The following is a 27,350-nucleotide window of genomic DNA, read 5'->3' as shown; positions in this document are numbered from 1 at the left end:
AGGTCAAGCATTAAGGGCATTGGCAGAGCTGTGTGGGAAAGCTCACACAGTATTTGCTCATCTTAGGAGTCCCTCATTTTACAGCTTCCCAAAGTGGCTGCATAACCATATTGTCCTCTTCCCCCGACCTTTCCTACTCCTAGATCACCCTGCGCTATCTTCTCCTCCTGTTTGTACTAATCTTATCTTTGGCCATCCCTATTCAGGAGAGCACTTAAGTGTATGCTTAACTGTAAGCACATGTACAGATCTCATTGGAGTCAATGGGACTTAAGCACATGATACAAATTCCCTAATAGGAATGGTTTTAAGCATATGTTTTAGAGCTTCCTGAATTAAGCCCTTTGATTGTAAGCTCCTGAGGGCAGGGAACACATTTTCATGTGTATTATATAAAGCATCCCGCACATCTATATTGCAATATAAATAATGAAAATGAACACGAAATCCTCTGTGATCATTTAAAGTATTTCACTCACACCTCAGCATGCTGGACTTTTGTGGTAGCAAGACATCTGGAAATACTGCGCATGGACTGTATTTGTTGCACATTCCAACAGGGATGTAAATATTCACAGACGTTTGAGCATCGCTTAAACGGCAGCAATAAAGACTGAGAACTTCCTGAGGATTGACGACAATCTGAGATTGTTAATAGCCTGAGGTGAAACCTTGGGTCATTAACCCCAGTTGGTCATTAAACCCTCGGAAATGCCCAGGGCTGAAGTCATTATGGCAATTATACTTGTTTGGGGGGTTTTATTTTTTAAAAAAATAATGCTTTACTATCCGCACTGTGGTTCCTTCTCAGTTAGAATGGGACCATTCCTGTCATTTCCATGGATGTCTGAATATTGTGTAAGTGTTGTCAATGTCATCAGGGCACTGCATGGCCCTATAGGGCCCCAGTGCAAGAATAGTTAAGGGACCCCCTTTTCAGTTCCAAAAATCTAAGGTTTTGCTTACCTTTACCATCTTGGAAAATCAGAACATACTCATCTTGTCCATAAATACACAAACACACTCTGCAAGCCATTAACACATTTATATAAAATGCTCACTGGCAGTGATGTCTTGCTAAATGTTATAGTGCAGGAGCCCAGGAGAACTGATTTCAAGTTAATCATTCTGGTACGCATTAAATAGTCTCCAAAATCTATCTTGTGTGTGATGTCATCATAAGGCAAAGAACCCATATTCAAAACTAACATTTTTACCAGTTATTCTATCTAATTGAAAATCTGCCCAGTTGCAATGAGACTTCACACACTGGTAATAAATACACATATCATCACCATAAAACAAACAACTCAGCTTTATATGGAAAACTTTCAAATAAGTAGCAAGATGCATGCAAAGCACACATGTAGTTAGTCAAAAGCCTAAGGGCTTGAGTCATCAGTGTGTTTCTCAGTTTCAAGTTGGTACAACTCTACGGAAACTGAAAGAATGGTGATACAACGCTGTAAACATGGAGTAATTCAGTGAGAAATCAAGCCCAAAATATTCATACCTGAACCCACAATTTTGCCCAGGGAAAAACTTGCAGTTAGCGCACAGACAGTATTTGCTTTTCATTCACTAATCATGGCTGGGCAACAAATGCAAACAAGTGTTGTCACAAACATATAGACCACTCTTGAAAATGTGGTCTGTGTGTCACAGACACCAAAACCAAGGATTCATACTGCCATGCAATTAAAAATAATCTATTAAAACAATGACATCCTCAGCACTTCTCAAAGATCGTGAGACCTAGTCCATTTTACAATACTATCTAAGTCATGCACTTATCGTATGTCTGCTTCCATATTATAGAAATGTTGCCTAACCTAGATTAAAAAAATCCAGCCCTTACCAACATCTGTAACATCTACTAAGTACCTCCAAGATATACACATTATACAGGTAGGATTTGATCATACCATATAGGGCAAGAGTCACTAGTATGCTCAAGATACTTTTAGGCCACCCCATCAACTCAATTTAACTGGCTGACCAGACCAGGTTTACAATGGTTTTCCATTGTCAAAATGCTACTTAGGAGCTAAAGTGCACCAGTGAATCCAGCCTAGTTAGGAGAAACACATTCTAACAGATTAAAGAAATTAATTCTGATCAGAGACCATTCCCTATCCACTTCCTGCAGTGCTCCCCCAGCCTCCTCATCCTTCACCTGCTAGGACCAGGACCCCCTCCACCCTGCTCCTGGATCCATACTGGGACCCAAGCAGCTCTGCCTGCCCTCCAACACTCTGCACCCCCAACCCACTCCAGCCCGCACCCCCCACCCATCTGGTCTCCTCAAACCAGATGCATCCCTCAGTTAGTCCCCTGCACCTTTCCACAGTGAGTTCAGGGCAGCAGCGGACAGGGCAGGGGGCTGCCTGCATAGCCGGGCCCATGGAGGTACAAGCTGGGCAGCAACATGAACCGCTGACAGCACTGGCAGTGCTGCCGGGAGCAGCCCTGAGCCACTCAGCACCTGAGTCTCAGCCACTTTCTCTCCCCGGCCTGGGGGAAGCCTGGCAAGGGGTTGCGGGCTGTTTCCTCCTCTTTGGAGACCTGGCTGGTCTGTCTAAAAGTAGACAGTGGCGTAACTGCAATGGTGTCCAAGGTAGAGTGGCCTTTCCTGGTTAGGCTCCCATAACCATTGATCCTGGCGCAACTGCACCACTTGCATCATGGAATGTCGTATCTCTCATGTGACTTAAATAAAACTCTGGAGCTTCTTTGGTAAAGGTTGCAAATGTGAAGATTTCCAAATCTTTCTAACCGAGCAGGGAACATTTTCAGCATGTGCAGATTGTTCACAAACATAGATAGGTAGCTCCAAAAAGTAGAGGAGCAAAGCCTTAAAAGTTAGTTCCAGCTTTCTTCTCTACAGTCCTGGAGAGCCCCCAGGCAGCAGAACTGGTATAATCCCTCTGCACAGGGAAGGATTGGATGCAGGGGGCAGCAGAGTGAAATTCACCCTTGTGCATAGGGGTCTCACAAGGGGTCCCTCTTCTCTAATTAAGTCCCACTTACACTCTGCATGGGGGTGAATCGCATCTCAGGCTGCACATCCCTTGTCTAGTGCAGAGTCCTGTCTTATGGGAGTATTCTGCACAGCCAGGAGTGGGGGCAAGGCCTGAGTGGGTGGAATCTTGGACAGACTAGAGGATTCTCTGTCACATGGATCCTCCCATCTCCCACCACATAACCCTAACCTGCAATGGAGCCCACTTTAGGGAAAACAGAGCTACTTCAGGCCAGTGGCTGCATGCTTAGAGCTAGGATGCCTTTCCCAATGGGCACCTGTCCAACAGCAGCCCGGTAACTCACGCTGATCATTGGGCTAAGAATGACATGACGTGAAATAAGCAAACAAACTGTTGCAAATGTAAAATCTCACAGTTGTTAAACTATTTCCACTTTTGTAAATAAACTATAAATATTCACGAGTTAACATCTCTAGTGAGAGGAAATCCCTTTTATTGTTAGGAGTATATAACTAATACCCACAAGTTATGCATATTCCCTATGGCTAGAAAAGATGACTCTGTGAAGCTACATTGACTTAACAATGTATACCAAACATAGAGGATTAAAAGTCCCAGGGTGACATTCTAGCCCCACTGAAGTCAGTGGCAAAACTCCAGTTGACTTCAATGGGGCCAGAATTTCTCCCCTAGTTCATAAACACAGCTCTCCAGAATGGTGCACTGTGGTGCCACAAATTCTTACTGGGGGACTGAAGAACATACAAATGCTTTTTAAAATAAAAATGACCTAAATAAACATGACCCTGTCCCCTCTTTAGGACAATTCAAATACACAGACAAATAGCATATCAGATGTATGGAGAGGTTCTAACAAGAAAAAGGGATTACACTATCATTCATTCCCCAACAGCTATTGCCACAGAAGCATTAGGTACCAGGCATAAAGTAGTGTCCTGGCAAGGAGCCAGCACATTCCTGTATGGCACATATGTTTGCTGTGGATAGTATTTATTATAACAGTTCAGTAGCACCTCTATAGTCAAGGGTCAGGGAGCATTTCCATTATAAACAAAGAAGTTTGAGGCTCTAACAGCTTTGCTGGGTCAAAAGTATTAGTAAGACAACCACAAATTTGTTTTTACAAAAGATCCTGACAAAAATGCTATTGTGTTATTTCAATTCTAGAGCTTTTTAAAAGCGGTCTTTTTGGCAGCCTAGAAACCAAAATAGCTTGTAGGGCTTTTTAAAAAACTTTTGTTTACCGAGAGTCCTGAAGCTAGTCCCGGTCCAATATTAAACAGTATACAACAAGGTTTGGTATACAGAGACGTTGGCCTGCACAGTCACCTTGATGGATCAGTCTATCAGCCCTCACAGAGAAAGCACCGATCACAACATGCCGTTCGTGTTGTTCTAGCCATTCCTCCAGCCCCCGCTGGCCAGGCCGTCAGTGGCACCAGACACCGCATCGGCACAGCGCATCATAGCCTAGAAGCCCTGAGCTCAAGCAATCTGCCAGCCTCAGCCTCCCAGGTAGCTGGGATTGCAGGTGCACGCCACCACGCCCAGGTTGGCCTGCACAGTAACATGGCAAAAACACCATTAAACATCCTTTAACCCAGGGGTTTCTCAACCTTTTTCTTTCTGAGGCTTCCCCCTAACAGGCTATAAAAACTCCACAGCCCACCTGTGCCACAACAACTGGTTTTCTGTATATAAAAGCCGGGGCTGTCATTAGGAGTTAGCAAGCAGGGCAATTGCCCGGGGCCCCACGACACAGGAACCCCAGCAAGTCTAATGCTGGCCCTGCTTCATGGACCCTCTGAAACCTGCTCGCGACCCCCAGGGGGCCTTGGACCGCTGGTTGAGAACCACTGGTTTAGATGGTATCGAATAACTGTCCTTTTTGTGGGGTGGGGCGAAGAAATTATTTGTGATGAGCTGGAGCTGTCCTTGCTGTTGTTATTAAAGTCTGATCCCATTTCCTTGAAAACAAAACAAAACAAATGCACAACAAAGGGGAGAGAAAAGAATAGCGAAGACAGATAATGCAGCTTCTGTCCCTGGTGTTGATGCTCACTTGCAACCTCACTATGGAAAAACACAGGCATGGCACATGGTGTTATCCGCCACTCTGAGACTAGCAAACTTGTGCCAGGATCAGGTTGTTTAGGGCTCCCTTCGTCTTTGGCCCAGTCTGGTCAGGACATCTTTTAGGATCAAGATGAAGATGATCTAGGGCCAGAGGAGAAGGATGCAGTGGCAGCCATAATGGTGAAGCTTGTGCCTGTAGCGAATTTTTCTCCCAAAATCTCTTTCATTGAGGACTCCACAAGGGGAGCGATAGGTGGAATAGCCCATATTCTCATTATTTTGTCCACCAGTTAGGCTTAGTTTCTGACACACCAACTTTGGTTCATTCATTTTCAGTCTCACACTGTCTTGTTTAATGGGCATGATCTTAACACAGTCCTTGAATTATATCAGCAGGCCTTTTAGTTTGGACTAGTTCGGTCTGTCTCCCTTTCAAACCTTTTCCCATCAATATTTGTTATTATAGGCTATTATGAGAGCTTCTTACCGTTGAGCTCACAACTAAGGTAAATGTGTAGGTCCAGTTATTACAACGGCTCTATCTGGGTGAAAGGTGTTGTTTTGTAGTGCTGCAGAAGCTGTTATCCCAATAAAGCACCATCAGGAGAATAACAGGATCTTCTACCCACTGCTTTACATACCCAGCAACTGGAATGTTGTCTGGCAATGGTTGTTAAACTGGCTTTCCAGCCTTTGAGTAGAATTAAAAATGAAGAGCAGACAGAGCAGTATCATGAAGGCAACTCCCAGAGTGTAGCCTCCTTGCAGATTGAGCATCACTCAGATCAATTTCTAACTAGATCCTGAAGACTCTGTGGCTAGGTGGTCAGTCTGTAGTCAGTATTGTACCACTCAAAGTCAAACCAATATTGCTTTCCACTCTATTTAGAATCAGGGTTTTCTGGATGGCCCACAAAGGGCACAGTGGCACAGTCTAGCTGAAATATGGGAATCCAAATTTAAAGTAGTAAAACTCCAAAGCATTTGCTTCTCCAGCACATAAGCACAGTAGCAGGATATATATCCTGTCATAGCTTTTCCAGTAGCCATCAGCAGTATGCAGCAACCTCCATTGAGAAGTATGTTGAATGCTCCAGTTTAGTACCTATTAAAGTACACATTGCCTTGTATACATTAGAAGGTGTTAGCTACTATGCTGTAACAACAAGCTTTTAAATCCTACTCAAGATAAAGCCAATTAAAGTTCCTCAAGGAATAATCCTAGACAATAAAAGAGACAGGGGTTGTTGAGACTGAGCCTAGCCCAGGAAACTTACTATAGATAATGGCTTGCGGTTTGTAGTTACACATACTTTAAAAAAAAACAAAACAGGAGGATACAGCAGATAGCAGAAACTCAATGCTAGATGAAGCAGTTAAACCAGATAATTAAAAGCAGCCTGAGCATACTTTGTTTGGAGCTGTCCATTACAACAAACAATATATCCAACCATGAGGGGGCTAAGCACAGAGGTATTGGAATTTCCCCAGCTTTTGTTATGATGGGCCACTAGCCGAATTTTTCCCTGTGGTCCCATACAGAGGTTCCTTCATCAGCTGCTTCCCCAGTGAAGACCATAAGCAAATATCAAGAGACCATTGACTGAACATTGAGTAAGATTCACTAATAGGCTCAGGCACTCCAGCAAAATGTAGCATTGAATGATCTCATAGGGATAACAAACCACAGTCTAATAGCAATCCACCCATGCTCATTAGCCAGTGTCGTCTTCTGGCCACCTTCTGGCCTGTCAAAGGCATCCCCAATTCTTTCTTACTCTAAGGGCAACTTGGTTCCCTTCTCTTTTTGAAACCCCATGATGATGCCTCCAAATTCAGGCAGCTATAGTTATATATTGGTGGCAGTGTTTGAGAACATTACAATCTTTCTGGATAAGTAGTTTGTTTTTGTTCTCTGTAGTATACTGCAGATTGTAATTAATGATAAGGGTCAGAGTAAAGACCAGCAGAGGTGCTCTCCTACCAGAAGCAAAGCTAGAAAGACTTCAGAAACATACAGTGGGCAGTAATTTTCAGATTTCTACAGTAGATCTCTGAAGAGCTGGAACATTTATCTGCAAGGGAACATCCCACTTCTTGACACAACCTTGTACACTTTTGTGACTTTTCAGTGAGATTTATGCACATGCACTGAGAAATGACTGTATTCCTTTGGCAAGTGAAAGATTCTTAATAGGTTTTTTACTTATTTAATTTATTCCCCACGCATCAATTTCTTCTGAAACTAGCCTTGGTTCCCCTTTTCTAGTTTGTCTATGCACTGATGATATAGTGTGGGAAGGATTCATGTGGAGGTAGAGGGAGAGTTCCTCCTCAATGTATTTATGAGGTTCTTTGCTGAAAGAAATGGAGGATTCTGTAGTTTTCGCTCTTGCACGGGTTTTGTAATGATTATATCCTTGTCAGTTCCCATCCTCAGATCAGGATTGCCTTGCTTCTTTGGCTGCATCTCTTAATGTTACTTCCACAGTGTCGTGTGTGTCTAATTAGAGTAAGCTTTTCCACGAATAACCCCTCCAAGCTGAAATGCACATACACAGAAAGAAATATGGATGCATGCTGTCAGTTCCCTGCTCTCTCTCCATTCCAGGGCACATCCTCTTCCAGGAATAGCTTCTGGGGTAGAGTAAGCCCTGTTACCAGGCTTCAGAGAGATGAAAGTGAAAATACAGAGGAAGCACCAGTTGAAATAGCAGCACATAGGATTCACATTGATAATTGCTGCTTTGCGATAAAGCCTGCAGCACGTGATAAGACTAAAGACACAAAAAGGGCATTTTCTTTAAACAAAAGAAACCCACATAGGTAGTAATCCGTCAATAAATTAGAAAATCATTAGTAGCAGCGGTGAGAGAGGAGAGCAGATCCCCAGACTGTCTAGAAAAATCTTCCTTCCTCATTTACCGTCAACCTTAAGGGAAAAGAGGGGAGATAAATACAAAGAATTCTCTCCCCCGTACCCATCTTATTGTTAGCAGCTCCAGCCAGCATCAGAGCCCTCAGATGGGATCTCATTTAAACAAAAATAGGTTTTCCTCTGTCTGAGTTAGAAGGGGGGAAACCAAACAATTAATAACAATACAGTGAGAGAAAGGATTTATAAAGAAAATCATTTATTATAATAAATGAAAACAAACATTATTTTCAGGCTGAAAGGAGGAGTCACATTAATAATGATTTAGCAAGGACCCCAGAGGCAGCTGAACAAAACACAAAGCCTAACTGATGTTGGTGAGTGGCTTATGATTAAAGCCACACTCAAGTTACAGTATTAAAATAACAAACCAAGAAAGGGGGACTGACATCTGCCACAAAACTTAAAGTATAAAAGAAATGTGACTTGTGTCCTTTTGGTAATACAGTATCAACATTAACTGTACCTCAAGGCTTTGTTTCAAGTCAATATTTCTGGAGCTTCCTGGAACAATAAATCTTGATGTTAACCACAGTAGAGGTCAATCTCTATCTAATATATGCTTTGTAATGCATTTAAAGTACAGATATAGTATGTAGATGGTGAATTATTCATACAAGCAGCCTATTAACGAATAAGTCAATATATCAGCTTTTCAGAGAGATGCTATCAACTTAGAACAAGATTTGGGCCACACTAACAGTGAAAGAGAGGGTTACCCTACAGGAGGGCATATATCCAATGATATTCCAACAGCACAACTACAGAGTTACTTATCTTGTCTGTCGCATTAGTTCCTACCAGCTTGTTCACTGTTTAAAACCATTCCTAGGCATATACGGTACATTTTTACTCTTAAACTACATTTTTGGAGTGTCAACATTTTTGTTGGTCAGGGTGATGCCTTTTCCTAGGTATCTGTTAGAGATGACTGAGCAACATCCAGAATATTTTATTCAACAGGAGCCAGTTTGTGATGAGGTACAGCCCAGAGCAAGCTGTGGTATATCAACTGCCCCACCCAGGAGTAGCCCTGAGAATAGATGTGACTCACCTTTGAGTCACAACAGTTCCTCTGCTTCCCCCATCTTCTGCCTGGTCTATACTAGTGAGTATGAAGGAGTGGAGCCACATCTATGCCCATTCCCTACCCCACCTTCTCCCTACCCCAGGTCTGCTCTTGGAAGGGAGCAAGCAGGCACATAGCAACCACTTAATCCTCTGTGTCCAGACCCACAGACTAGGTAGCCTCTGGCTGGATGTTCTTACTCATGTATATGGCCAAGTAGTCAAGCTCACAATCTAGCTCCTAATTTGTTCCATCAGTTGTCCAATAAAATTGTTTGCCATTTAATTTTTCCCTCTATTCAACTAGTTCTAACAAAGGTCAGACAACAGTCATTAAAATTAATTATTCACCGTTTTCCCACCAGTCAGTAAACTAACATTTTTTCTCATTCTTTCACTGGTCTCTTCATTTTCTTAATCCATTCACCTTAGGTTTTTCTGAGGCCACCTGTCACAGTGGTATGAACATGCAATATAAATCAGTTTGTTCAGCATTCATATTCTTATATGATCTAATCTTTCTATTGCCTCCTTACTCTTTAGGCCTGATTGACTTTAGTAGAACAGAGCAGGTTAAGCACATAGGATTTGGCTCTCCATGAATCCCCCTGCTCTTCTTCCTCAATCTTCTCTTCCTCTCCCTGGGTTTAGTTATTTTGCCACAAATTTTGAAAGACCCACAGTTCCCATGTGTCAAGAAGCTTCAGTTCAAACAAAGAAATGGATGTGAGAGCTGAATACTTAAAATCTATGTCTAATTTTCTTTTTTCTATGGGTCCCTTTATAAGTAGTATGGGTGTTAAGGAGGTGCTCATTGTTAGAAGATCATGAAAGGAGGTACAATATTTCCTTTTATTTCCATCAAAAAGTCCATATCTAATTACATATGAGGTATTTTAACAGGTGGAAATCTCTATAATGTGGTATGGTTCCCAGTCACAGTAAGCCATTAGGTGCCAAGCAATGATTGATGTAATGGAGAGTTTCATTTCTATCCCAGATGGCTCTAATTAAATATCCCTGCAAATGGACCATATCCCTTTACATTTTCTTCCAAGTCTTCTGTAGTATGCTGCTATTTCAGCTGATTGCTGCCCAAATTTGAGTCTGGGAAACATTACCAACAGCTTCTGCCCTCAATTAATATTGTTCGCGTGAAAAGAAAAGGCAATGGAACCATTTTACAGAAATGAAAATAGTAACAAAGTTCTGATGCAAGGGAAGAAAAGGCACGGAAATATGACAATCTACAGGAATAAAGAGAAGCTCTAAGTAACAATCTAAAGTAAGGAGATGAAATAACAACTGATTGGAACAGAGGATGAGACATAGATTTAGCATATGGAGCATAACAGTAATGAGTTAAAACATATGCAACAGAAATGTTTGCAGGCCTGCCTGATCTGTTTCAAATAGGCTGTGAGGTTTGTTCACTCCTCAGTAGGCAGGAATAACTCCCATTAACATTAAAGGAAGTTAGCAAGCACATCAACAATAGAATATAACTGTGTCTGCCAAATGCTGACCAGACAGAGCAGATTTAAGCAATTAACAGGATCCCCCATCCAGTCATTGGACTTGCTTGCACATTATGGCTGCCAGAACTTGAATAAGGCCCTTCCTGGTTTGAAGGCAGCAGCTCTATTGACACTACTCTTCAATCGTATACAGAGGCTGTCTCCATATCACTCCCAGTCCGGGGAATAAGAAACCAGGAATGCAGACCTTCTCTCTCTTAGGGCAAGCAATAGCACTGGGACATAATGTCAGCACAACATGCACCCGTCAGGCACCGGGTATTCAAATCTGTGCTAAGTTTAACCTATTTTTAAATGAGGTTTTCAGAAAATGTACTCTAAATATGGATTCAGCCAGCCTGTATTTTTGTAATGTAAACAGGATTGTTGTGTCTGACCCAGCCTGCGTGCAAGTTGCCTGATGTCAGAGCACTTCAGGAATACTGTCAATCAGAGACATTTTTATCTATATTTTGTTCTAAGAGGTGTTTGTGCCCCCAGTTCCTGCTATTTTCCCCCTCTCAATGGTCTCTCAGTTGTCTGCCCACTGAACAAGAAGAACAGGATAGGTTGTGATTTTCTTCCAAGTCTGCCAATGTATATCCTGGATGTCTAGGAGCTTTCCAATATGGCAGGAGTTACCCTTTTTCCTCCTCTCCCCTAATGACGAAACACACTGCCACTTCATAGTGTTTCCACCCTCTCCTGGTCTAGAAGCAAGGGATTAAGCTTGGTTCCCAATCCCAATGCAGATCCCCTGCATAGCAATGCAGTGTGCTGCCTTTCCCAGCCACTTTCATATGCTTATATGTGAAACCAAACAACACATGGCATGACACTGATGAATAGAGCCCTACATAAGGTTTTTAAAAGATCTGAAAAATATAAGCTTGGATATCTTATCTAGACTTGACTATATGTGTCAAGTACTTGAAAATACTGTAGGGAAAGCACCTAACATTACTGCAGTTCTGACCCGTGATGACTTTCTGAATTAATTCTTGAATCCAAGATTTCCACAAGTCAAAGATTCAGAGTCAGATTCCTTTAAAAGAGCCATACATACAAAACAATAGCAGTATATCAAAAGTTATAGCTCAGAGGTTGTCAGCATAGACATTTTGCAGGACTTCTCCAAGCAAACAGCCTTTGTACATGTACACACATCTGGAAGAAGCTCTAACCTTCAAGAAGCTCAGCAACATTCAACATTTGATTCTTTCTACTAGGAAAAAGAGTGTAGCCCCTTTTCCTAGGCTTGGCTTAAACCTGGTCCCTGGTGCTTACCAACCAGAGTGGCTTTTCCCTCTTCAGTTGGATCCTAGGGGCTTTGTTGTGATGCCTGGTGCCTCCACTGAAGGTGACGCCTCTCCGTGCATGGGACACAGTGGGTGCTGTCCTCTGGGAAAATGACTAATACTACTAATCTTAGCAAGGAATATAATGCAGTGCATAAGAAACAAAATACACGAATACAAACTTCAACAAATGAAATGCCATATTCCAAAATAACACTACAGCAAAGGGGACTTTACTGGGGACAAGAAACAGAAGGAAAGGGTTAAGAGTAACTAAAAAGCTAACATGAACAATATAACAAATTCCCCACCTCCCAACATTCACAACTATACGCCGACCCCCAGCTCTCTCCCTGGCACCTCTCCAGGCAGATGGAATGCCTAGGATGAGTCCAGAGATGGGTGTAGCAGTGCTGCATGCATTGGCCATCTTAAGGAAAGAGCAAGGAGGCCCTCTTACAGTGTTTTCAACCTTTAGTGGGGCACAGTCCTCTCCAGGCTCCCTGGTCTGGAGTGCTCTGGAGGTCTCAGATGACTGTCAATAGCCAGTGCAGGGTTGATCCTCTGTCTCTCTGGCCACTGGTCGCTGCAGGGCAGGAACTGTCTGACCATATACTACATCCCATAGCAGTTCAAAGCAGACACTCCCTGAGCTGTTCTGCATCTCAGCTTCTAAAGTCCCAAACTCAAAAGCTCCAAAAGTGAACTAAAACTAGTCATCCCTTTGTCTCTGAGTCTGTCCCCTCCAACTGAGGGAGTATGCAGTCCTGGCTCCTCATTGGTTTACCAAACTGTCTGTATAAATCACCCAATCAGAAGCTTCCCTCTACTGGCTTTTGCAAGAATTTCCAGCCTTTTCTGTCCCTGCCCCAGACTGTAACTAGACTTGGAAATGGTGTCCAGAGGCTCTGGAGCCATTGCTGTTGTAGTCAATAGGGTAATTCCCGTCAAGTCCAATCCAGGGCTGCAGCAGCTGGCAAACTCCAAAGAGGGGGGTGTTACGCAGGGAAGAGAGCATGAGGTCTACAAAGTTGCCAACTATGATACACATCATAGGTCAGCTTCCAGAACTAACCAAATATCTATTCCTGTCTTTTGATACCCTGAAATCATGGTGATTCTCCAAGTTAAATTCCCATCACCAAATCAGTTCCTCCCACAACTTTTGTTCCGAAAACTTCAAAAGAGAAAAAGTTTTCTTCCCTTACAATAATGATTATCTTGCTCCTTGAACATTTTTCCATCAATAATTCCTGGCAAATTAGTCACCACCAGCAGCCATTGTATTTTCTTGAGGTCTTTACAGCAAACATGCTTTGCCTCAGGCTATTAATGCTCTCACGAGCCAGCCATTAACCATATCAATGAGTGGTTTAAAGATTAATATTGTTATTGAAATGCATAACTTAAAAATTGGTACAACCAGTAACATTTAAGAGATTGGTGCGTATGTGAGATAAGCTCTCACAGCTTTATTCATGAAACATGTTCAAATCATTGTGCATTTCTAACATAGTGGCCTGAATATAAAGGTGGTTTTACTTCAAAATGTTCTCTCAAAAGTTTTCAGGTTTTTTCCTTTCAAGGAAATATCAAGGTTTTTTCCTTTGGGGTGGAAGGTAAAGGGAATGAGGAGATGGAGTTGAATTGCTTTTCAAAGTTGCATGGAGGATTTGGAAACTCAATTCCCATTAGAAATTAATTGAAATTGGGCATTTTAATTTTGTAGGTGGCTTTGAAATTCCCACCCTCAAAGTTTTTACTAGCCAATAAACCACTCTGTGTATGTTTCCCAATTTCCCACTGGGTCTTGGAAGCTCATAGTTACTAAAATTTTCAAAGAAGATTCCAAAAGCCCTGCTAGCACTCCTCTAGGACTGCTGTTGATGGGCTCCTCCTACTAAGTATGAAAGCTCATACTCCCTGGGATATCATGATGAGAACAAAGTGATTTCACAGTTCTCCCCAAAGCTGTCGCTAACTATAAGTTTAGTAATATCAATCTTTAAAAATCATAGTATATCTAAAAAGGCAATATTTTCAAAATGACTCTGAAACACTATATCCGACCTGTGCTCTTTCCTGTGAAACTTAATTTCTTAGGGTCCACTTCTTGTCCCTAGAATATCCTGGTGTGGTGCCTGGCTGTGTTACACCACCACAAAGGCTAAAGCAGATACAGAGGGGCACCCATCAGCAGTGGGCATATGGCTAGATTTTCTAAAAACCTAAGATTAGCTGGGTGCTGAACCCTTATTTAGGTACCTAAATGGACACTGAGCACCTGAAAATATGGCCCTGAGCTCTTCTAAAAATCTAGGCTATAGTGCCCACTTTTCTTGCAGACACCCCCCCTTCCCCTACACACACGAAGGGCACAGTCTATGATTCCTTCATAGTGTCTGCCAGTTGTACTTCTCTGATGTCCATATGGGGGGAAGAAGGAATCCTGCCCAGATAAGTGACAGCTGGGGAGACTGAATGGGCCATGCAGCCCTGGAGCTCTCAGACAAGAAAGGATGGGGCCCGTCGGACAAAGAAACAACAGCAATCCAGTGGGAGAGGGCGAGAGGCCCTCAGTGAACTCTTGAAACCCTTTTCTGTGGGGACTTAGCTAGGCCCTGTTTTCCCCAGCCTTCTCTCTCCCCCATAGCCCCACAAGAGTTATTGTAGCTGTGGGCCCAACTTGGGGAAAGAGGATCAGGATCCAAGGAGGGGTGGTTGAATGAGTAGTTCCACGGCTCCTGACCAGCATATGGAATCTCTCTGCCCTAATTATAATCAGAAATGCCCAACAAAAACCCTGAGAAAACTTGCATATAATCCCAAAATGGGTGTTTCACAACACAAATTCTCCAAATCCATCAGTTTACTCCCATATCAATCACATACACACCAGTCTTCCCAGATACATACCAACAATCCCATCCATAAATCTGTCATTCTCCTCCCCAACTCCAAACAAAGGCTGAATCATTCTCTCCCCTTTTTCTAATCTCTTTTCCCCCACAAGAACCTCCCGGGTCCTTTTCTCTTGGTCCTAGCAGAGAGCTTCTCTTCACAAATGTTATGGCTTGACTCTAATTCTTATTGTGCTGCATCCGCCCCAAGAGCAAGTTAAGATTGGTGTGGGAACCTTAACTGAGTGTTTCTTGGGGGTTTTGTGTTAAACTCTCAGGGTGGGATTTTCAAAGTGCCTACATGATTTAGGAGCACAAGTGTCACAAGTACAAGTCACTAGGGTGCTTTAAAAAATCTCACCCCCAAACTTAATTTAAAATATGGTTTTATTCTATGAGAATGTTGTATATTTTTATTACCTTTTCTGTGATGCCCTACATATTACTTCACTCTGTGGATTTTGCTATTTGTATTTATACAAAATTCCTAAACAAAAAGATTTTTCAAATAGGATGATTTTTCATTTGCATTTACTAGGCCCCAGAAGAAAATATTCCTTTTTTCAGTTGCAATAATAGGTTCCTTAGCGAGTTCCACAGATGGATGATAACAGCTTGAGACCTGCCTCTGGCTTTCTCTCACATGCTGTTTGGTTGCTTGGGTCACCATATTGCTGCTGGAGGAAATAGATAACCACTTTCTTTTCTCTACTGACCATTTACTCTTGGCTTTTAATTTATTAGGGCATGTTGATCCATGTGAGAATAATAGTTATGTAAGAATTGTTTATCAGAATTGTAAGAACCAGAGTCCTTTAAGGGAATGTAATGATCTTTCACCTCTAGTTCACTTGCTGGATTGTAACCCACATTGGTAGTTACTGGGAATTTTGGCTTTTGTGGCCTGCTGGTGTGTGAAATGAGTTAGTGGTCTCCCAGCCAATTTCTAGTAATGAGGCATCCAGAGCACTAAAAGTAGTGTTACAGTTGACATGCTTGTTGGCAACTCAGCAGACGTGCCAGGAAAGCATGAGGTATGGAGACCCCTAGCAGAGCTCTCTCCAGGCCAGTCTGAAAGTGGAGGCAAATTGAGAGGGCATTAAGGGGAATTTTGCTTTGCTGTTACCGAAAGAGCCAGCCTTAGCATTTTAGCAATCCAATTGCTAAAACTTGTCTGCAAAACAATGTTTCAACACTCCCAAATGTAAATGACTTCTGTATACCAGGATCACACCACCACAAAGTGACCATCTTGGGATTTTGAAAATGTCAGGGAGGGGACTCTTCAAGGTACCTCAAACTCAACAGACTTGTTTTATATAGAAAAGGAGATTCCAGAGTTATTTCGGAGGCCACAGAAGTACATAATACATTGGGCCCTGTTTATACCCTCCATCCATCCTCCTCTTCCTCTTCCTTTTTATTTGTGCATGTAGGCAGGATGTGAATGAGCTTTCTCATGACATCTAGTGACAAACTCGGGGGAAAGACTTCAGAAGCAGACTGTATTTGAATAGACACTCCTACTCTGCCTAGATGTTCAACAGACAGAGCTGCTTTGCCAAAGTGGTCAATTTTGGCTGGTTTGGGGTTATTATTCACTTTTATTGTGGAATGTAGGGGTAAGAAAATGTTGTTATCCTTATTGTACAAGTAAAGGGCAGCAGAACCCTACATAGCATGCTCTGGTGGAAGGGGTCATCCTAAACCGAACCTCACTTGTTAAGCACTGGGTAGGGATCCCAGTGAAAGTTAGAGGGGACAGATATTCCTACTTGGTTGTGTGGACTTTGCTTAAGGAGTCCTAAACATATTTGATCCTTCCCTGTCCAGCGTTTAAAGACGGAGCTGATTGAACTCAACAGAGTGTCCTCGTTTCGGTTTAGTGGTTACCAGCACTGACATCACAGATGAACAGACTTAGGGGCTAAACCTCAGAGCTGGTGTGGGGACAGAGTTGTAGTGAAAACCCGTGGAGAGGCTGCACGAGCAGTGAGCAGCGGAATCGTTAAGAGCTGGGCTACGTGGTGGAACTTCAGACCGTGGCATTGCAGAGGCGGCAGTGAGTGGTAAGCAGCAGCCGCGCTGAGCAGTGACAGAGGCGGTAGCAGGCAACGGCAGAGATAACAGCAGCAGCCAGCGATGGCAGAGTTAACAATGGCAGCAGTAGCAAGCAGCAACAGAGGCAGCGGCAAGTGGCACCAGAGATAACTGCAGCAGCAGTGAGCCAGTGGCAGAGACAACAGCAGCCACAAAGACATTGCTTGATCCCCACCCCCTTTTAGAGGCATGGTGGTGGACCCTCATGAATAGGGCCCTACCAAATTCACAGTCCATTCTGATCAATTTCATGGCCAGAGGATTTTTAAATTAAAAAAGCTAGGAGAGGAAGCCCCGAGCTCAGTGCCCAGAGCCGCGGCAGGAGCCGGGGACAAGGAGGCAGGGAAGGAAGCCAGGAGCCCAGCTCCCGGGCTGCTGCAGTGCAGGAGTGAGGGTGTCCCACCCTCGTTTTTGCACTGTCTCTGGAGGTGGGTCTGATCTCCCCACCAAGAGTGGCCAGGCTGGGGAAGGACAACTCCTGTCTCTCCCCAGCGTGTCCAGACTAGCAGCTAGGGGATCCCTGGGCTCCCAGCAGCAGGGGATATCAGATTTCATGGGGAAGGGCTGATTTCACGGTCCATGACATGTTTTTCATGGCTGTGAAATTGGTAGGGCCCTATACATGAATGCACCTCTGAACTCTGGGTCCTCACTGACCAACAGCCACCAACTGTGAGTGGGGTGTAGCACACAGAAAGGGCAGGACATTGTAAAGGCACATGTGTTCATTGGACTTTCAGACCACAAAGTGGAAAACTGAGGCAAAGGACACTGCCCAACACACCGTGGGGTGGGTGTTTGCTCGTGGTTGCAAACTTTTGAGTTACGGTTGTGCTGCTTTCCCAAATTAATGCTAGGTTCCCTTTCCCTTTTAACAAAAGAAAACTTTTATTATACACCGACCCCCTTGCAAGTGGGGCAGTATTCCCTCTTAGAGGCACCCAGGGGTGTTTTTTTAATTTTCCCAGATTACTGGGTGGGGGCTCAAGCCAGTTCTGTTTTGTATTGTTAAGAGGAACCCCTAGATATTGAACCCGGCCCTTGTTGCTAACGACTCCACCGGGGAGAAGGGTTACATAAAAGGGTGACATGCCTCTGGTTGGCGTCCCCTAGGTGAGCTGGCACAGAGTTCATGCTGTTTGGTTTCCCTAGCTGGGCACAAACTGTAAATGAAAAGCAGAAGTTCAGCTGAGCACTAAAGACAGGCTGCTGTCTCTATTCTTGTATTTTATGTGATTGTGGCATGCAGCCCCTTTCAGCATTTCACTGCAGCATAGTTTCTTTACAGCTGCCTGTGCAGAGTATCCTGCTGATAGACACAGGTCAGTGGGCGAGATAACTAGCTACTTCTTGCTGAGGTGGAGTGAAAAAAGACATTGCATGAAGAGCAATGCATATGCATACACATAAAGGTTATATTATGCCACTCCATAGGTTTCCTGTTCTAGCCTCCGAGCTGCTATGTTTGGTTTCACTTTCATCCCCCATTTCCTCATACTCACCTTTTGCCTTCTGCAACATTGGTGGCCTGCTTAAACACGGCTTCCATTCAGGCTATTTTTCAAGTGGCTTGTTAGAACAGATGCTATAATATGGGTACCTTCTAGCCCTCTACCAATGTTTTTCTTGTATGTCCAATAGACATCGCTGCCATCCTCTTACTCTAGATAGATGCAATTTTCTTTTCAGGTTGCTGGGCAGTGATGCACATCTATACTCCTCTCTATTAACTTTGCACCTTTCAATTGGTTTCTCTCTAGGACCTTTATTTCTACTTTTTTAAAAACTTTACTCTTATCCTAAACTTTCTTCCTCTGACTTGTTGGTAACTCTAACAGCACTACTGCCATCATCAATTTTAAGAAGTTTGGGGCAGATCCTCAGCTGGTATAAATCAATTTAGTTTCATTGACTTCAATGGCACTTTGCCCATTTGAGTCTCCTGTATCCAGTGGTGGTATGGAAGCATGAATATCTATGCTTTCTTCCATGCTGTCCTACATATCATCAACATTAGTAGTAGTATTACAATAGTGCTCAGAATGTGCCATGTTTGTACACACCCCCAAGAAGACACAATTCCTGCCCCCACGGAGTTTACAGTAGAAGACAACAAGCAACAGATGAAAGGAAAAGGGGAGTGATTCCTACTGACAGAAATAGTTAAATTATTTACCAAGGGCTCACCCTAAACCATACAATGGTCCAACCAGGACTGAAAAAAAACTGCACACTCAGTGTTAGAGATCTCAAACTACCACCCAGCAGCTAACTTCCCTTTTCTGAGCAAGCTAACCAAGAAGATAGCAGAAAATCTTCAATGCCAGTTAAGCAGGTTTTCCATTTTCCTGAATCTCACTCAGACTTCAAGCCAAGGTGTAGTTCACACACAGTTCTTCTTGCTCCGATGAATAAACCTTCTGTCTATACATAAGGGACATACATCTATACTCATCCTACCAGACCTCTCTGTGGCTTTGATACCATTCATCAACAAATACTCTTGTCCTATTTCTGTGAGTCTGTAGGGGTGAATGGAAATGACCTAAAACTACTTGAGTCCTTTCTCTCAGACCAAATCTAAAGAAGCATTATGGGCACCTGTTCCTCCATCTCCAAAACCCTCCCTAGCAGTGACCCATCAGGTTCAACATCTATGGTTCACTTCTCTCTATGGTTCAACATCTATATGAAGCCATAGGGAGAGCTAATGAGCTAAAACAGGCTCAGTTACCAGCCGTACACAGCTGACACCCATCTCTATACCTCCCTTCTCCAAATATAAATAGCAACTTTGTCTAGCTTTCTCAGAGCTTAGCCAAAAATGTGAACCTGGAAGAAGACTACATGGCTAAGGCTGAGCATAAACAAGACTGAGGTGATTCTGATGGGAAAGGGGAAATGTCTCAGAAAACTTGTCTTTTCAATATTATTTCCTACTATTAAGTGCATCTGCCCTCAGATTGTTAAATTGGTCCTCAGCCTTGGCATCTTTTTGGACAACGCAAAGCTACTGGATACCTGAAGAGTCACAGTGGCAAAAAGCCCACTTCCATCTGTGACTGACCACAAGACTGAACCCCAGCCCATCAGACATAGACCTGGCTATGGTAATTCACATGTGTGGAACCTCCAAGCTTGATTTCTGCATGTCATTATATCTAGAAATAAAACTGGACACGATGGAAAAAAAACCAAGTGATACATAACTCAGCAGCACATATGCTTGGTACATAGATCACGGTAAGAGCATCACTCTCACATTCTATTCTCTGTACTAGCTCCCATTGAATATAAAGAGCTCAGTTCCTGGTCTCTGTCCTAACTTTCAAAACCCTGTATAAGACTGGCTCTGCATACCTGAGAGATTGACTATCCCTCCACAGTCATGATCTTCCAGAACAGCTATGTTATACTGCAGCTACGAAACTGTCAACAAATTGGGGAAGACTTATGAGCACAGGATACTTACTTTCACAGCAGCTGGACCAAGGCCATGGAACTTATTACCTTCCTAAGAGAAAAGAATGCCCACTAACCTCACAGCATTTGGAATTAAATATGAAACTAATCTTTTTGACTTTCACATAGTAGTTCTTCACACACACTAGTTCAACCCTGCCTCCTTCACTTTCCCCCCAAAAGCCTAAGCCAAGTTACTTACCACTGAAACCTGTCCTATTTAATTTTATTTCTAGGGAACAGCTTAGATAAGACAGCCTTATGTACCATTTAGAACCTAGAGATAGGTAGGTAGATGGACAAATAGAACATACAAATCCATTTTTATTAAGTGTCATATTTCTCCAGCTGGCTCTCTACATCACCATTACTAGTTGGTTGGTTGTGAGCATTATGGTAGAAGTGGGTCTTGATGAGGATTTGAAGATAGATGGGGCAGTGGCTTTGCAGGCCTGCTCAGGAAATAAATTCCATGTGCAGAATACAGCATGAAAGAAGGCATGGAAATGGTTGTGAGAAGTGGATAAACAGCGCATCAATGCTGGTATCAAGGCAGAGCAGAAGGAATTAGGGTTGAGGCAATGAGAGATAAGGGTACATAAATAGGGAAGGGCAGAGTTGTAAATGGGTCTTGAAAGTGAGGGTTAGTGGCTTGAACTTGATGCAGTAGAAAAGGTAGAATCACTAGAAGGATTCAAAGAAAGGATTGGCATGACTCAATGAATCCAAGGTGCAAAATTCAGAGCTGGATCTGACAGGATCTGAAGTCTAGGGCTGTTCAGAACTGGGATTTCGATTCTGTTTATTATTGTCAGGATTTTCAAAATGTTCATCATTTAGCCTAGCTCTGCTCTCATTGACTTCAGTGGGAGCAGAATTAGGCCAACACAGAATGCTTTTCCAAATCCTATCCTATAAAAATCAAGGCTATTTGTGAAATTCAAATCAGTGTGTGAGTGTAGAATTTGACCAGTCCTAGAGTTCAGATATTCACAGATTGTTTGTTTTGGTCCAGGACAGTCTTTAATCAAACAATGTTGCCTGCTTTGCATGATTGTTTATTCGACCTTCCAGCCATCCTCTTTGTCTTATAATAGCCAAAAAAAAGGGGGGGGGGGAATACAGGTTTTGTTTTATAATTTACATACTTGGAACTTCACAAATATTCTCACCTGGCTCATAAGCTAAGGTCCTGACTTGCAATTGACTGTCAACTGCAGGATCAGGGCCTAACATTTTGGTTGAATTCTATAAAACTTTCACAATTTTTTTTTGGTTATGAGAATCTACCGGGGCTGGGTCATTCTTAACAACTAGCTGGTGATGTGGAGACTCCAGCAGAATACCCTGCAGTCCTGCTGAATTATGTGCACTGCTGAATTATGTGCTCACAGATTACTTGTGGGGTAGTGGCTTCCTTAACTGAAACATTTTTTGCTATTGTGGGTTTAATATTACATGTCTTTTGACACATTTTTGTGTTTCACTTGCTTATTTTTAAAAAACAGCAGCATTTGTTTGCAGTGGCATTGTAATGCCCTCATAATCTTAAACCATAATGTCAATAAACTACCACTGACATTGTAATGGCTCACATTACCATATCATAGATGTTAAAGTCAGTCCCATATACTTCCACCAACATCACTATTGGTGCTGCAGCCATAAAGATGTCAGTGACAGTGCAGCGAATCACCATTATAAGCATAGTCAAGATAATAAAATGTTGCAGAAAGTAGCTACTATGTCATGCTCAGTAGCTGTTTCCAAATATAAACCTCTGAGCAGTTTAAAAATAAATTTCAAATTAGCCAAATTTACCAATCTGCATTAAGAACTAGAATTAATGTGAGCAAACCCACCCCACCTCTGCTTTCCACTTAAGGGCATTTTTAAGCCAGAGATCATCTGAAACCATGCAAATGTATATTTTTTATGGCTATTCCACAACCAAAAAAATAAATTTAAACCACTAGAAAATTAAAGGGCCAAATTCTGTTCTTGGCCACATCTGTATTTCCCCATTGGCTTCATTTGATGGCAGTGAAAATGCTCTGGTTAAGCGGAAAACACATCCAGGTTGTATATACCAAGATTCTGCCAACTGCAACTGAATCTAGCCAAGATCGAACACCCTGAAAATAGTAATTTATATTCCAACACTGACACAATTGTTGTACTCAGGCCTTTTTTTACCATTAATATATCAAGCTGTCTCAGATTAATCTTTTGCATCAGATCTGTGAAAGCAATATAATACCAGGGAGGCTAATAAAAAGCAGTTAATAGAGTTGCTGGCAAGGGGAGGATTCACTTTAATTTGAAAAGTACAGGGGGTTGAGACTGCCTGGCATAAATGGGTGTGACAGAGGATAGTATAATACACACAGCACCCTAAGTACACTAAAATAAAAGCACTAACTGCAACAACAAGATACTTTAATGGACATTACATTCAGGGAAGTATTACGATTACATGATACAATTGTAATTATACTGCATGCAGAGGTTGGATTGCTTGACCCTTATACACAGTACATAAGGATGGAAGGTGGCAGGTAGAGTAAATTTTAACCATAATAAAATTCAGATAGGTAAAATTATAACAGGGGAGAGTACAAAAGAGGGAATTTTGTAGAAAATTTTAAAATTTTCAAGTAAATTTTTCTTGGTTGGGATTTTGGTTGGTTGGTGTCGGGGTATATTTCTTTGCAGCTAGGCAAACTGCAAATCTTGTGTGACTAATTTTCATGTTACTTCTTCAAATTTCCAGTTGTGTTGATCAGTTGCGATTGGTCGCAAAACTCAAAATGTGATATTGATTCTTCTTCCCTGATTGGCTGAGCCAAATTCATGTGGTCTAAAAGGTGACTAGAAGCCATTTTGACTCATTTTCACAGAGGTAATGGCTCTGTTTTGTGTACTCTCTCTTAGAACATATCACAACTAGTTTTTTTATACATGCGTAAACTAGAATTCCATATAATCTGTCTCTCCATATATATATGTATATGGAACATGGAAATTGGCCTTTGAGCCCAGGCGCAAAAATGGAAAGGGACTATTTTTTTCTGTGTGTAAACCCAGACACATACTATACAGCTAGAGAGAGAGAGAGTAAGGAAGAGGAGAGGGAACTTGTATAGAATTCCTGTTTGCCTGTACAAAGCAGAGGTAAGGGTTATATTGCTTCTGGACATTAAAATGCACTGTTTATTTTAATAATCCTGAAAATTTAAATAGAAACTTAAACAAGATCGGAAGGCCAAACTAATATCCCATACACTCTTTATTTAGGTCCCATCCACAAGCCAAGGTTTTATGGGATTAGAATTAGCAGATTTTTCCCCCATGTTTCCCTAGCTATGACAATATTTCAATCACAATGCTCTATCCCCCCAATAAAAGATGTTATTCTCATAGAATCATAGAATATTAGGGTTGGAAGAGACCTCAGGAGGTCTTCTAATCCAATCCCCTGCTCAAAGCAGGACTAACACCAACTAAATCATCCCAGCCAGGGCTTTGTCAAGCCGGGCCTTAAAAACCTCTAAAGGTGGAGATTCCACCACCTCCCTAAGTAACCCATTCCAGTGCTTCACCACCCTCCTAGTGAAATAGTGTTTCCTAATATCCAACCTAGACCTCCCCCGCTGCAACTTGAGACCATTGCTTCTTGTTCTGTCATCTACCACCACTGAGAACAGCCTAGCTCCATCCTCTTTGGAACCCCCCTTCAGGTAGTTGAAGACTGCTATCAAATCCCCCCTCTCTCTTCTCTTCTGCAGACTAAATAACCCCAGTTCCCTCAGCCTCTCCTCGTAAGTCATGTGCCCCAACCCCCTAATCATTTTCATTTCCCTCTGCTAGACTCTCTCCAATTTGTCCACATCCCTTCTGTAGTGGGGGGACCAAAACTGGACACAGTACTCCAGGTGTGGCCTCACCAGTGCCAAATAGAGGGGAATAATCACTTCCCTCGATCTACTGGCAATGCTCCTGCTAATACAGCCCAATACGCCATTGGCCTTCTTGGCAACAAGGGCACACTGCTAACTTATATCCAGCTTCTAATTCACTGTAATCTCCAGATCCTTTTCTGCAGAGCTGCTGCTTAGCCAGTTGGTCTCCAGCATGTAGTGGTGCATGGGATTCTTCCTTCCTAAGTGCAGGACTCTGCACTTGTCCTCGTTGAACCTCATCAGATATCTTTTGGCTGAAAATTTGTCTAGGTCCCTCTGTATCCTATCCCTTCCCTCCAGCGTATCTACCTCTCCCCCCAGCTTAGTGTCATCTGCAAACTTGCTGAGGGTGCAATTCATCCCATCATCCAGATCATTAATAAAGATGTTGAACAAAACCGGTCCCAGGACCAACCCCTGGGGCACTCTGCTTGATACCAGCTGCCAACTAGACATCGAACCATTGATCACAGTTTATGGGCCAGATTCTAACACCTTTCATAGAATCATAGAATATCAGGATTGGAAGGGACCTCAGGAGGTCATCTAGTCCAACCCCCTGCTCAAAGCAGGACCAATCCCCAAATTTTGCCCCAAATCCCTAAATGGCCCCCTCAAGGATTGAACTCCTACCCATTGAGCCCGACAATCTAGCCAGGTTTCTATCCACCTTATAGTCCATTCATCCAATCCATACTTCTTTAACTTGCTGGCAAGAATACTGTGGAAGACCGTATCAAAAGCTTTGCTAAAGTCAAGATATATCATACATATATATTCTATAGAGACAGGATCTTACATACTTTTTGCAGTTGAATGTTAACAACAGAATTCCATATAAACTCAGAATACAATTTCCAGCTCCTCAAAGTAAATACATTGCTTTTTTCAGAGGGTAAAATATTCTTAAAAATCACTCCTCCATGTTTGTGTTGTAAATGGTGCAGAATTTGGCAATACAAGGCTCTGCTAAATTCAAATATATTCATAAAAATTATCCCCCTGTTTATCTGTTATCCTCTCATCAAATATACACAGAAGAAAGAAAATGGGACTTATGGATATTTTTAGATATGCAGGCATATATTGAAGAATTTATTTAATTTGAGGCAATCCCAGAAAATATGAAGAAAAGTGCCTTCATTTTTCTTACACCTTTGACACATGGAAGATGTATATTTTGAAATGAGACTAGCCTTTGAGTTATTAGATACATTCTGTGCAGTAACAAAGTAAATCACACAGTGTCTTAGTCTATAAGAAAAATCTTTTATTTCTGGTATTACCTCCTGACTGGGTTTCATTTGATCCCTGTACACTTAGGCCAGATGCCCGTTGATTTCTAATTTGGATAATTCTGTCCATTTCCAAAACTTGTTAAGAAATGTTTAGATCCTTTCGGAAGTCGACATGATATATAAAAGCATTTCCAAAATTGTGTCATATATTACATAATGCCACTTACCTGACCCCCTACAGACCAGTTCCAAAATCCAATAAGTGCTTCCTTTGTGACATCACAGAACGATGATTTCTGAGGGGGAAACAGTGAGTTGAAGCCAGATGAGATAAATTGAGGCAATCTTAAAAAAAAAATCTCTAAATGATTATAATAATAAGCACTGATTTTCCCTCTGTTCTTTCTATTGCTGGCATTAACCGTATAATAGCAGGGTTCGCCCATTTTCCAAAAAATGTCTTCGTGGTCAGAATTTTATTAGGGTTTTTTTGGCTTCTTTTATGTTATTGGTTGTTGCTAGTCAAACTTTGCAGTTAATTATATAGTAATCAGCCCACTTAGTTCCCAATTCCTGCAAAGATTTATGCATTGTCTTAAATTAAGTACTCATAGTAGTTAAAATGAAGCACAAGTGTGTTTTATGCCTGAACCACCTTGGTTCATGACTGAAAAAAATAAAATGTTTCTCTCCCTTCAAATCCCTCCTCAAAAGTCCTGGCTTCCAGTTAGCCTTTCATCTTTAATCTCAGCCCTAGTGCTATGCACTCTCTCACTTGTGCCTGATTATTAAAAATACAAAAAAGCAAAAAATAAATCCTAGAAAAAAACCCAAAGTATCAATTGCCATTCTTTGTAAATAATGACTCTTTCATGCACAGAATTCCTTGGCCTTTGTTTTCTACTACTTCTCTTCCTTCTTCACCCCCACCACTTCCTGACCCTTCCTGGACTATTGTCATTATACATTATGTTATCAGTCTTGTAAGCTTCTTAGGGCAGGGATCTTGTCCTCTCACTTGTCTGCACAGTACAATTCACCTCCAATGGTTTTTCTGGGTCAACTCTACCCACTTTCTGGATATGAAATAATATAGGAATGCTATGTCAATGGTTTTTTCCTCTAGAAAAGGGAATTCAATTAGGACTTTCATGAATTGTGTGGAAAAGCTGAAAAAATGACAATACAAGAGAGCTAGTAAAACATTGTGCTGAATAATATTTAATGCCATCTACCATCTGGAAAAAATCCTAAAAGACTGAATAAAATTGCAATTCTAATTCACAGAAAGTCAAATTGTATAACAATACAACAGTTAATATACTATAACAGGTGCCCTCTCTCCCAACAGTATTAAAGCCTTTCTGGAGAAAGGTATTCCAAGATTAAGGAGAAGTCTAATTGGCCTTTCCAAACATTTAAGCTATTAGTCCACTATTTTCACCCTACACTCCCATTGCTATTTGCTGTTCTAATTGTTATTACATCCCCAAAACTGCATGATTAAACAAAAATGATTAAAGGTCTCTAGAACAATGATTTTCAATCTTTGGTCTACAGACCTCTGGAGGTTCACAGACTATGTCTAAGGGGTCTGCACTGCCATTCAAAATTTTTAGGGGTCCACAAATGAAAAAGGTTGAAAATCACTGGTCTAGAAAACATGACTTCTGAGGAAGATTGAAGAAATTGGGTTTGTTTAGTCTGGAGAAGAGAAGACTGAGGGAGGGCATGATAACAGTTTTCAAGTACAGAAAATATAGTTCCAAGGGTGAAAAATTGTTCTCAT

At 42.0% G+C, this 27,350-nt stretch overlaps 1 long non-coding RNA gene across 1 annotated transcript in view; it reads right to left on the bottom strand.

The window, feature by feature from the left end:
* LOC122466287 overlaps positions 1 to 25,859 on the bottom strand; it is a 93,290-nt gene extending 67,431 nt beyond the window's left edge. The window contains exon 1 of the long non-coding RNA XR_006291689.1: positions 25,789 to 25,859. This is a non-coding gene — a long non-coding RNA (uncharacterized LOC122466287). The remainder of the gene's footprint in view (positions 1 to 25,788) is intronic.
* Between the last annotated feature and the right edge of the window lie 1,491 nt (positions 25,860 to 27,350).

The sequence above is a fragment of the Chelonia mydas genome, chromosome 1, assembly GCF_015237465.2.
Source record: "Chelonia mydas isolate rCheMyd1 chromosome 1, rCheMyd1.pri.v2, whole genome shotgun sequence".
Classification (NCBI taxonomy): Eukaryota; Metazoa; Chordata; order Testudines; family Cheloniidae; genus Chelonia; species Chelonia mydas.
The sequence above is the reverse complement of the archived record's forward strand: the minus strand, read 5'-3'. Positions and strand labels throughout refer to the sequence as shown.